The sequence below is a fragment of the Chrysochloris asiatica genome, unplaced genomic scaffold (genome assembly GCF_000296735.1).
Source record: "Chrysochloris asiatica unplaced genomic scaffold, ChrAsi1.0 scaffold00043, whole genome shotgun sequence".
In the NCBI taxonomy this organism is placed as follows: domain Eukaryota; kingdom Metazoa; phylum Chordata; class Mammalia; order Afrosoricida; family Chrysochloridae; genus Chrysochloris; species Chrysochloris asiatica.
The window spans coordinates 18183935-18195030 of record NW_006408561.1 but is presented as its reverse complement, the minus strand read 5'-3'; positions in this window follow the sequence as shown (position 1 = coordinate 18195030).

Below are 11096 nucleotides of genomic sequence, written 5' to 3'. Positions count from 1 at the left end.
GCAAGTGCTTAATCATTTCACCACCAGTACTCTCCCATTAATGGCTCAATAAAAATAAAACCTGGCATAAAGAATGAACACTAAAAAAATACCAGTAGCACAACTGATATACTTCTTTTCCAAAGTAACTTGGCCATCTATACCAAAAGGATTTAACGTGTGTGCGTCTGTCTGTCTGTGTGTCTCGGAACCGACTCCAAGGCACTTCACAACAATCCATTAAATACCTGATGGTAAGACAGAATCTAACATTATGATGTAGAAGAATATTCACATAAAAATTAGAAGTGTTATAAATGTTAATTTCGGAATCCACATTACTAAATCTTTGAGTAGTGAGTGGTTGTTAGTGGCTGTGGAGTTAATTCTGACCCCTGGTGACCCTGTGTGTGCAGAGGTTTCTCAGGCTGTGCCCTCTTGGAAGCAGATCACCAGATAAAACTTCAGAGGCACCTCGGGGCAAGTTTGAACTACCAGCTTTTCAGTTGGTAGTCCAATGCCTAACCAGTTTCACCACCCAGGAATTCTTGGGTAGTGAAATTGTAGGCTTTCTCTCTCTTTTGTTCTTAGGTATTTTCCAACCAACATGAGTTGCTTTTATAGCAAAGAAAAAAATGTTGTTTCAGAATATTCATTATTATAAGGGTTTGTAAAGACTACTCATTGGCACTGTGGGCTAATGCGCCAGACTGCAAAGCCGTTTGAACAGCAAGGTCGGTGGTACAAGCTCACCAGCTGCTCCTTGGAAACTCTATACAGGGTCACTATGGGTTGGAACTGACTCAACGGCATTTCACAACAACAACAACAACAAAGACTACTTATGTCCCTGTGCAATGACATTTTGACCATCAGTATGACTGTGTCACTGAGATGCTGGCTGTCCTTTCCCCTTCAGGGCACAGTTCACATCCTTTAGGATACAGCTCATACAGCCCTTCCTCACTCAGCCTTCTCAGCAGCCCCTTCTTGGCCCAGCTCTCCACCATAAGCGATGCTCATCTACTTGCCGGTTTCTCATTCACCAAACTTGGGATACCCTCAGCTCTTCACCAGTTCTTCCTCATGCAGGAAATGGCTTGCTCCACACAACTTCTTCCCACTCATTCAAAAGTTTTAGCCCACAAACTTCCTATGGCAGCGTCTTCCAATGGAGTTCCTAAAGATTCCCATAGTACCTTGAGTATGTGTTTATCAAAACAGAAATCATTCATATTACAGTGCTTAATTTTTAGTTTCCCTGTCTGAATCATTTCTTAATCAGTAAGCTTAACAGTGCATCGGCTGCTCGCCTCCACACCTGCCTAGAAAGTTTCCCAGCACCATTACAGCATCCCTCACCCCCAGCCCACATCTATACATCTTTCATCTTGACTAGGAGCAATCCCCACCCTCCAGGTTGCACTATGTGGACTCTTCAAGTTCCCTTTGCCCTCTGAATGGCCCTCTCTATTGAGCTGAACCACACTCCTTAGAAATGTTCTGTCCAAGTATCTGGGAGTTCCTCCAAGGTAGAAACTATCTGACTCATTCCTGTGAGCCTAGGATCTAGCACAGTGTCAGGTCAGGGCAAGCCCCAGTCATTGTTATTTCAGCTAAACACCAGCTTTCATGTATAAAACCCTGTGTTTTCAATCAAGATCTTTTGTTGGGAATTTTTGGTCCATCTTGTGGTCAGCAACTTCTAAGATGACACTCAATGAGCCCCACCTCCTGAAATACACCTTGTGTAGTGCTCTTCCACATTGTTCCAGAGGTAGTCTATATGACCAATCATGTGTGACAGAAGCAATGGTATGTCACTTACAAGATCGTGTTATAAAAAGATGGACTCCCTCTCTCTCAGATCACCAGTGCTGGAGAAAGTCAACTACCACGTCATGTAGCCTGTTTACAGAGAGGTCTGAGCAGCAAGGAACTGAGGCCTCCCACCAAGAGCCATGGGTGGGAACTGTCAGATACATTTGCTATGAGTCAGAATTGATTTGAAAGCACATAACAACATAGTGCCGTAATATTAACTTTGCAGCCTACTTTATTGATCTAGAGAAAATAAGACAATCCAGCAAATGCTAGATATTTCAAGCAAATGCTAGAATAGTGCTTCTTTAACTATAATGAGTCGCCTGAAAATCTTGTGAAAATGTATTTTCTACTCTGGTCAGCCTGGGGTAGGGTCTCAAGTTCTGCATTTCAAACAAGTTTCCAGGGGATGCCAAGACTGCTGGTCTGAGCACCACACTTGTATAGTGAGGTACTAGAGAATAGAGCCATGAGTTGACTCTAATCAGATCTTACAATATTTGAGTAGGAAAATGTCAGCCAGTCATTCACCTCAACTACTCAAACTTCAACCAACTACTCAGGGAAGAGAAGAGTGTATGTTCTGCATAGAACCAAACTAAAATGTCAGGAGAAAATATTTACGAAACTGATAGACAAAAAGCTCATGTCAACACTATATAAATATATCCTTCAAACTAAAGGGAAAAAATGGGGGGAGACTAATAAATACAAGACTCAGCAAGAAAACCGTGCCATGAAGCATGAAAAGATGCTCAGCTTATTAAAAGTCAAATCAATTACAATCAATCAATACCCCAATCTATCAGATTATCAAAATGGATGAGACTTAACATGCCCATTGTTGATGAGATGTCTGGAATTTGTTGTCCAGACTTCCACTTTTAGCAAAGAGAGAGAGGATTTACCCTCCTTTGAAAACCACACGATGGAGTTAAAACTTTCGACAATAAGCAATGCAAATCAATGACCCCTGAGAGAAGATAAACAAGCAAAGTGAGCCCTATGATTTCTCCAGCTTAGAGTCTAAACACACTTCCTAGGTTACAGTATAGCAAACATAGACCCAAACAGATCTCAGTAGCTGAGGGAACAGAAGTTGGAATTTGGTGAACCCAAAACAGTAGAATTTGGGGGTAGAAGTAACAGCAAGAAGGAAGATGCCCTGATAAAGAACTCTGGAAGTAAGAAGGGTCCACTCAAGTCTCTTGCCTAGTGCTTATCTGAGCATGCACATGAGGAAACTACATGAGGCCAGGAAAATTGTTTCAGTAAAGGAATAAGTGGAGTAGTTCCCAGAGTTTACACAGGGCTAGGAGTAAGTTATGTAGGAATAGGTCACACTTCCATCTGACAGAATGAAAATACCCTCTAATACACAGGATAGCATGCAGAGTGTTCAGGATGTTGTCTTAGTGATGAAGTGTCACAAGTTCTAAAGTCTGCTTTGCACACACACACACACACACCCACGTTACTAGTTGCTGTCTAGTCACTTGTGACTCATGCTGATCTTATGTGTCACAAACAGAATTTCTCCATAGAGTTTTCAAGGCTGTGACCTTTTGGAAGCAGATCACCAGGCTAGTATTGGAAGGCACCTCGGGGTGGGGGAGGGGGAGGAAGGGGAGAGGTTGAACTTTTTGGCTAGGAGTCAAGCACTTAATTGCTTGTGCTACCCAGGCACTCTAGCATAGTTTAAAAGCAAGTCTCTAAAGGATCAAACTGATTCCAAGAAACTAAACCACATCCTACAACAAAGTCCAAAAATATTTTAAGAAATGCAACAAAATCCTGAACCCAACAACATAAAACTTAAATAAAACTTTTATTGGAACCCAGTAAGAACTTACCATGACTACAAAGAAACAGGAAAATGAGACTCATAAGAGAGAAGTGGAAATCAAGCAGTAGAAGGAAATCCAGACTAGGGTAGAGAATTCTGAGACAAGGACATTAAAATGCGGTTTACAAATATGCATACATCATATAGTAAAGAAGGTATAGAAATCATAGATATGATGAAGAATAAAATTGGACCCAAACTCAATTTCTTGAAACCAAAAAATCATTATAAAAAATGAAATATGGGCTGAATGCGATCAATAGCAGATTAGATATTGCAGTGGAAAAGACCAGTGAGCTAGAGAATAGCAACAAAAAACTGTTCCCTAATGAACTTCAGGGGCAGGGGAAAGAGTGAACAATACATGAACAGAACAATTATACAACTGGATCCCAGAAAAAGAAGAGAGAAGAATAGTGGACATCATGCTTGCTAAGGTAGAGGGTCAGCAAAAAAGAGAAAGACCCTTAATAGTAAGGTGACTGCAGCAAAGGGTTCAAACAAGGCACCAACTGTGAGGGTTGGCACAGGACGGGGCAATGTTTCATTCAGTTGTACACAGAGTCACTATGTGTTAGAACCAACTCAATGGCACCTAATGACAACAACATAAACCCATAGATCGAGTGAGTTTAGTGAATTCAAGCACCTGTGGAGTTGTGGGAACTATGTATGTATACCATGAGCCAATGAAGGTCCAGGAGAGGGGTACAGCCAGATACCAATGTGGCAGATTGTGACAAGATTTCCCACATAGTCCTCCTGGCACTCATGTTGGCTGCCCGTGGGTCCATCCACTAGATCAGAGATCTGAAATGCTGGGCTGTCCAAGGTAACAGGAGTTGAAAGATACAAGAGGGAGTGTTGTGTCCACTGCAAAGAGGCGGGCCTGAGATTCAGTGGTAGCACTGCCCTGGGTGACCCTGCCTCTGGGGTTACAGCTCCCTGCCCTGATTGTCTGACTCTCGCAGTCCATTCTGCCCTCAGGCTCTGGGGGTGGTACTGATGAACCCACTTCAGGGTCCCTGGTGGCAGAAGGTCCTATGAACCCTGTAAGCAAAGCCATGTGACCTTCAAGGATGTGTTCTTGTCCTGCTCCCTTAAAGGGCAGGGATTACAACCCAAGAGAATCTGTACTGTAATGTGATGCTAGAGACCTTTTCACTACAGCCTCACTGAGACTTGCATTTTCAAGATCCCATGTAATGGATCAGCTTCAGCAGAGCAGAAAGTTCTGTTGCCTAATGGGATGAACATAGCTCCAGTGATGATAAACAGGGCTCAGAGGTTGTCCAGCCCTGGTTGTTGGTGTGGAGCCAAGGCCTAACCAGAAACAAGCATACATGACAAAAGCCCACATGAAAACCGTGCACAGTTTGGCTTGGTCATGAAAGATAATTTGCACCTGGTTGAGCACCAAGGGGTTTACTCTGGGAATAAATTGTACACATGTAAGGCACATGGGAAATGACACTGGATCAGTGAAAGTGTTTATCAGCACCAGAAACAACACAACAGAAACTCTTCAGAAGGGGTCAGTCAGCAGGAAGTCCTTCATGAAGAGCAACAAAGACCCTGTGTCAGAAAGGTTTACACATGCAAAGAGGGTAAAAAGGACTTACCAGCCAACCTGGCCTTCAGAACTCATGATGGGAGGAAGCTACACAAGAGCATCCTGTGGAAATTCACTGAGTGAGGGGGGATGCAACAAAATAGCAGGTGTGTGCACCTTCAAAAGATGCTTACACAGATATTCCTATGACTATAACAGTGAAGGATGAAGCTGGACAGACATTCCCAGAACCTGGCTATATTAGCCCAAGATATTATAGACCTGTGTATAGCCTATGTTCAAGGCAAAAAATAATTTGTTTCTGATTTCCTATAGACTTTCTGACTGTTCATTTCAAGGTCATTGTTGCATTTTTATTATGAATTGTTTTAAAATAAACCATTTTAATAATGCTCCATAAATGACAGCCTGAGAAGACAAATTAAAGTATTATAATGAGATATTATAAAGTAATATAAAGACCTAGAGTTAGAAAGCCAAAAAGGAAGAACACACTAAGCATTTCTCAAACTGAAAGAACTCAAGAATAAATTCAAACTTTGGCTTACAATAATGAAGGATTCTATGGACAAACTATTCAATGAAGCAGAAAGCATCAAAAGAAAATGGAAGGAATGCACAGAATCACTATACCAAAAAGAATTTGTTGACATTTAACCATTTCAAGAGGTAGTATATGATAAAGAACAGATGATTTTGAAGGAATAAATCCAAGTTGCACTGAAGGCATTGATAAAAATCAAGGCTCCAAGAATTGAAGAATTACAAATTGAAAATTTTCAACACACTTATGCAGTGCTGGAAGTACCAAGAAATTTGGAAGACTACCTGGCCAACTGACTGGAAGAGACCCATATTTGTGCCCATTCCAAAGAAAGATTACCCAACAGACAGCAAAAATCATTGAACAATATCAGTAACATCAAATGTAAGTAAAATTTTGCTGAAGACATTTAAAAACAGTTACAGCAGTACACCAACAGGAATTGCTGAAATTTAAGCCAGATTCAGGATAGTATATGGAAAAAAGGATATCATTACTGGCATCAGATGGATCTTGACTGAAAGCACAAGATGCTTATTTGTGTTTTATACACTAGGCAAAGAATTCAACTGTGTGGATCATAGCAAACATTGGGAAGAATGGGAATTCCAGAACACTCATGAGGAACTTGCATATAGACCAAGAAACAGTCATTAGAACAGAACAAAGGGACATTGCATGGCTTAAAATCAGGAAGCGTGTCAGGCTTGTATTCTTTCACCATACTTAATCTGCATGCTGAGCAAATAGTCCCAGAAGTTTGACTATTTGAAGTGAACATGGCATCAGGATTGGAGGAAGACTAGCAATCTACAACATGCAGGCGCCACAACCTTGCTTGCTGAAGATGAAAAGACTTGAAGACCAAAGAATACAGCCTTCATTATGGATTAATACTCAGTATAAAAACAAAAATCCTCACAATTGGATAAATAAGCATCATGGTAAACAGAGCAAAGATTGAAGTTGCCAAGCATTTCATTTTACTTGGATCCACAATCAGTGTTCATGAAAGCAGCAGTCAAGAATTTTGTAATGGCCAAATCTGCTACAAAGGACCTATTTAAAGTGCTTAAGAGCAAAGATGTCACTTTGAGGACTAAGATATGCTTACTGAAGCCGTGGTGTTTTCAATTGTCTCTTATGCATGTGAAAGTTAGACAGTGAATAAGGAAGACTGGAGAACTGATACATTTGAAAAATACTGAAAGTGCCACTGGTGTTGTTAGGTCCCCAAGCACAACAGAACGAAACACTGCCTGGTTCTGTGTCATCCTTACAATCATTGTTAAGCTTGAGGGCATTGCTGCTGCCACTATACCATTTTGTTGGGGTCTTCCACTTTTTCGCTGACCTTCCACTTTACCAAGCATGATGTCCTTCTCCAGGGACCAGTCACTCCTAATAATAGATCCAAAGTATGAGAGAGAAAGTCTTGCCATCCTGGCCTCCAATGAGCATTCTGGCTGTACTTCCTCCAACACAGATCCCTATGTTCTTCTAGCAGTCCATAGTACTTTCAATATTCTTGTTCAACACCATAAGGCAAATGCATCAATTCTTTTACCATCTTCCATATTCATTGACCAACTTTCACATGCATATGAAGCTATTGAAAATACCAAGGCTTAGGTCAGGTGCACTTTAGTCCTTAAACTGACAACTTTGCTCCTGAACACTTTAAAGAGGTCTTGTGCAGCAGATTTGCCTGATGCAACACATCATTTTATTTCTTGACTGCTGCTTCCATGAGTATTACTAGTGGGTCCTAGCAAGATCAGTTGACGTCAATCTTCTCCATTTATCATGATGCTACTTATTGACCCAGTGGTGAGGATTTTTGTTTTCTTTACACTGAGATGCAACCCATACTGAAGGCTGTGATTTTTTATCTTCATCACTAATTTAAATCCTTTTTCACAGGTTGTTAATGAGTCTTCCTCTAATCCTAATGCCATACTCTTCTTCATATAATCCAGTTTCTCAGATTATGTGGTCAATATGTTGTTAAGTGCCGTTGAGTCGGTTCCGACCCATAGCGACCCTGTATAGGGTTTCCAAAGAGCAGCTGGGGAGCTTGAACTGCCGACCTTGCAGTTCAAACGGCTTTGCAAGCTGGCACATTAAGCCACAGCACCACACCAGGATTCCATGTGGTCAACGTACAAATTAAATAAATCTGGCAAGAATAAAACCCTAATGCACACCATTCCTAATTTTAAGCCAGTGTCCCCTTGTTCTGTTCAAATGACTGCCTCTTAGTCTATATACTGATTCCTCATGAGTACAAATAAGTGTTCCAGAATACTCATTCTCCTTAATGTTGTCCATAGTTTGTTATGATCTGCAGTCAAAAAACTTTGCATAATCAATAAAGCATAGGTAAACATCTTTCTGGTATTCTCTGCTTTCAGTTAAGATCCATCTTACATCAGCAATGATATCCCTCATTTCATGTCTTCCTCTGAATATGGTTTAAATTTCCAGCAGTTCCCTGACAATGTACTGTTGCAGCCATTTTTAATTACCTTCAGCAAAAATTTACTTGCATGTGATATTATTGATATTGTCTGATGATTTCCACCTTCCATTAGGTCACCTCTCTTTGAAATGGCTACAAATTAAGAATCTCTTAAAATTAGTTAGCTAGGTAGCTGTCTTCCAAATTTCTTGGCATAAATGAGTGTGTCCAGTGGCGCATTTGTTTGTATTCCATTAATTCCCAGAGTCTTGTTCTTTGCCAATGCCTTCAGTGTACCTTGGACTTCTACCTTCAGTAGCATTGGCTCTTGGTCATATGCGACCACTTGAAATGGTTGAACTTTTATTCCTTCTATCTTCTTTTGATGCTTTCTGCATCATTCAGTATTTTGCTCATAGAATTTTTCACTATTGCAAGTCAAAGCTTGAAGTTTTTCAATTCATTCAGCTTGAGAAATGCTGAGCGTGTTCTTCCCTTTCGGTTTTTTAACTCCAAGTCTTTGCACATTTCAATATTTAACTTTGTCTTCTTGAACTGTCCTTTGAAATTTTCTGTTCAGCTCTTTTATTTTTTCATTTCTTCCTCATGGTTTAGCCCCTCAATGCTGGAGAGCAAGTATTACGTTCTCTTCTGACATCCAATTTGTTCTTCTCCTTCTTTCATGTCTTCTTAATCACCTTTTGCTTCCTTCCTGTACAATGTTCTTGACATCATACCACAAACTCCTCTGGTCTTTGGTCATTAGTGTTAATGCATTAAATCTGATCTTGAGATGGCTGATCTCTAAATTCAGTTGGGATACGTTCAAAGTCAAATTTTGGTTCTCGTGCATTTTTTAAATTTTCTTCAGCTTCAGCCTGAACTTGCATATGAGAATTGATGGTCTGTTTCACAATCTGCCTCTAGCCTGATTTTGGCTGATGATACAGAGCTTTTCCACTGTCTATTTCAACAGATGTAGTCAATTTGATTTCTGTGTATCCCATCTGGTGATGTTCATGTGTATCTTTCACATAGCTTTAAAAAGTTATTTGCAATGAGCAAGTCACTGGTCTTGCAAAATTCTATCATGCAATCTCCCGCCATGTTTTCTATCACCAAAGCCATGCTTTCCAACTACTGATCCTGTTTCCAATCTTTGTATTCCAATCACCAGTAATTATCAATATATCTTTATTATATGTTTGATCAATTTCATACTGAAGTTAGAATTCAAGTTCATCATCACTGCCTTTAGTGGTTGGTGCATAAATTTGAATAATAGTGGTCTTCCTTGTAGGTGCATGGATATTAATTAGCCTATGATAGAGAGCATTATACTTCAAAATAGATCTTTGAATGTTATTTTTGATAGTCAAAGTACCATGGACTGCCAGAATATTGAAAATGTTGGTAAAATATATTGAAAGTACCATGGATTACCAGGAGCATGTAACAAATCTGTCTTGGGAAAAGTACAGCCAGAATAATCCTTAAACGCGAGGATGCTGAGACCTCATTATCATGTGGGACCAATCCTTCGAGAAAGATAAACTGCTTGGAAAAGTGAAAGGTCATCAAAACAAGAGGAAGACCCCCAACAAGATGGAATGACACAGTGCTGCAACAATGAGTTCTAACATAACAATTGTTGAAGAGGGTACAGAGCCAGCAGTGTTTCATTCTGTTAAACGGAGGGTCACTAGGCATCAGAACCTACTCGCCAACACCTAACTGAGCTATTTCACATGAATTCTCTCTCAATATGATTATGAATTAGACATCATTATTCTCATTCTAAAATAACAAGAACTGAGACTAGAGGACTTTATACACTGAATCTAAGCAAATGGTTAAGGATTTGCCACATCACTAGAGAACTGTCACTATTTGGCTTGTCTGGCAGCAGGATGAATTTCACCTCAGAGATCACTTTTTGTGTAAAGCCCTATTTTCAGGGCACTGTCAAAACCAATCAGTGGCGAATTTCTGCTCCTGCAAATAGAAAGCCAACCATGACAGTGTGCAACTTAGTCTGAATCACTGTGATTTTGCTCCTCTTCTGGTTCATTCTGGGGGAAACCAGCCACCATGTCACATACAGCTCCTCAGAAGTATATGTAGTGAGAAATCCCTGAGTACAACTACCTGAGTGGGCTTGTAAGTTGAATCCCTAAGCCCAGTCAAGCTCTCCCCTGCCCTCTAAAAAGCCCCTGAGCCAAGACATCCAGCAGAGCTGCTCCTGGCCTTCTGAACCTCTGGCACTGTGTGACGTATTTGCTGTTTGAAGCTGCTCCATTTTGGAGTCACTTATTATGTAGCAATAGCTAGCTAATAAAGAAGTTGTAGGAGGAAAAATGTTAGTAAAAGTCCAGGTATCATAAAGAGAAATCACAAAATGTTCAGATTTTCATCACCTGAAACACTACATATAAGTTTTCCTTTTATAATAAGGGTTTTTAAAGTTAACCTTATTTAAAACTTTGTGTGTAAGGAGTAATAAATAGGCTCTAAAGGTACCTAATTAGAAAATGTTGATTTTTAGGGACAAGAAAGTTAAGTTCACACAGGACACTCAGATGATTTGAATCCATTCATTGGCATTACAAGTTTTTATTTGGAATTTAATTTCACAATCTATACAAGTTATTTACAAGGCATGAAAATGGAAAACAGCACGAAATACAATTGAGGTATAAGCTAAGAGCACAGTATGTTATGTTTCAATAAATATAATTCAAACTTTGTAAACTAAGTGACCAGATAGATGAGTCTTGCTCACCTAAACTAAGTGACCAGATAGATGAGTCTGGTTTATAAAACCATATAAAATATTTATTTCACGTGAGGTAGAGGACAGTTTTGTGTC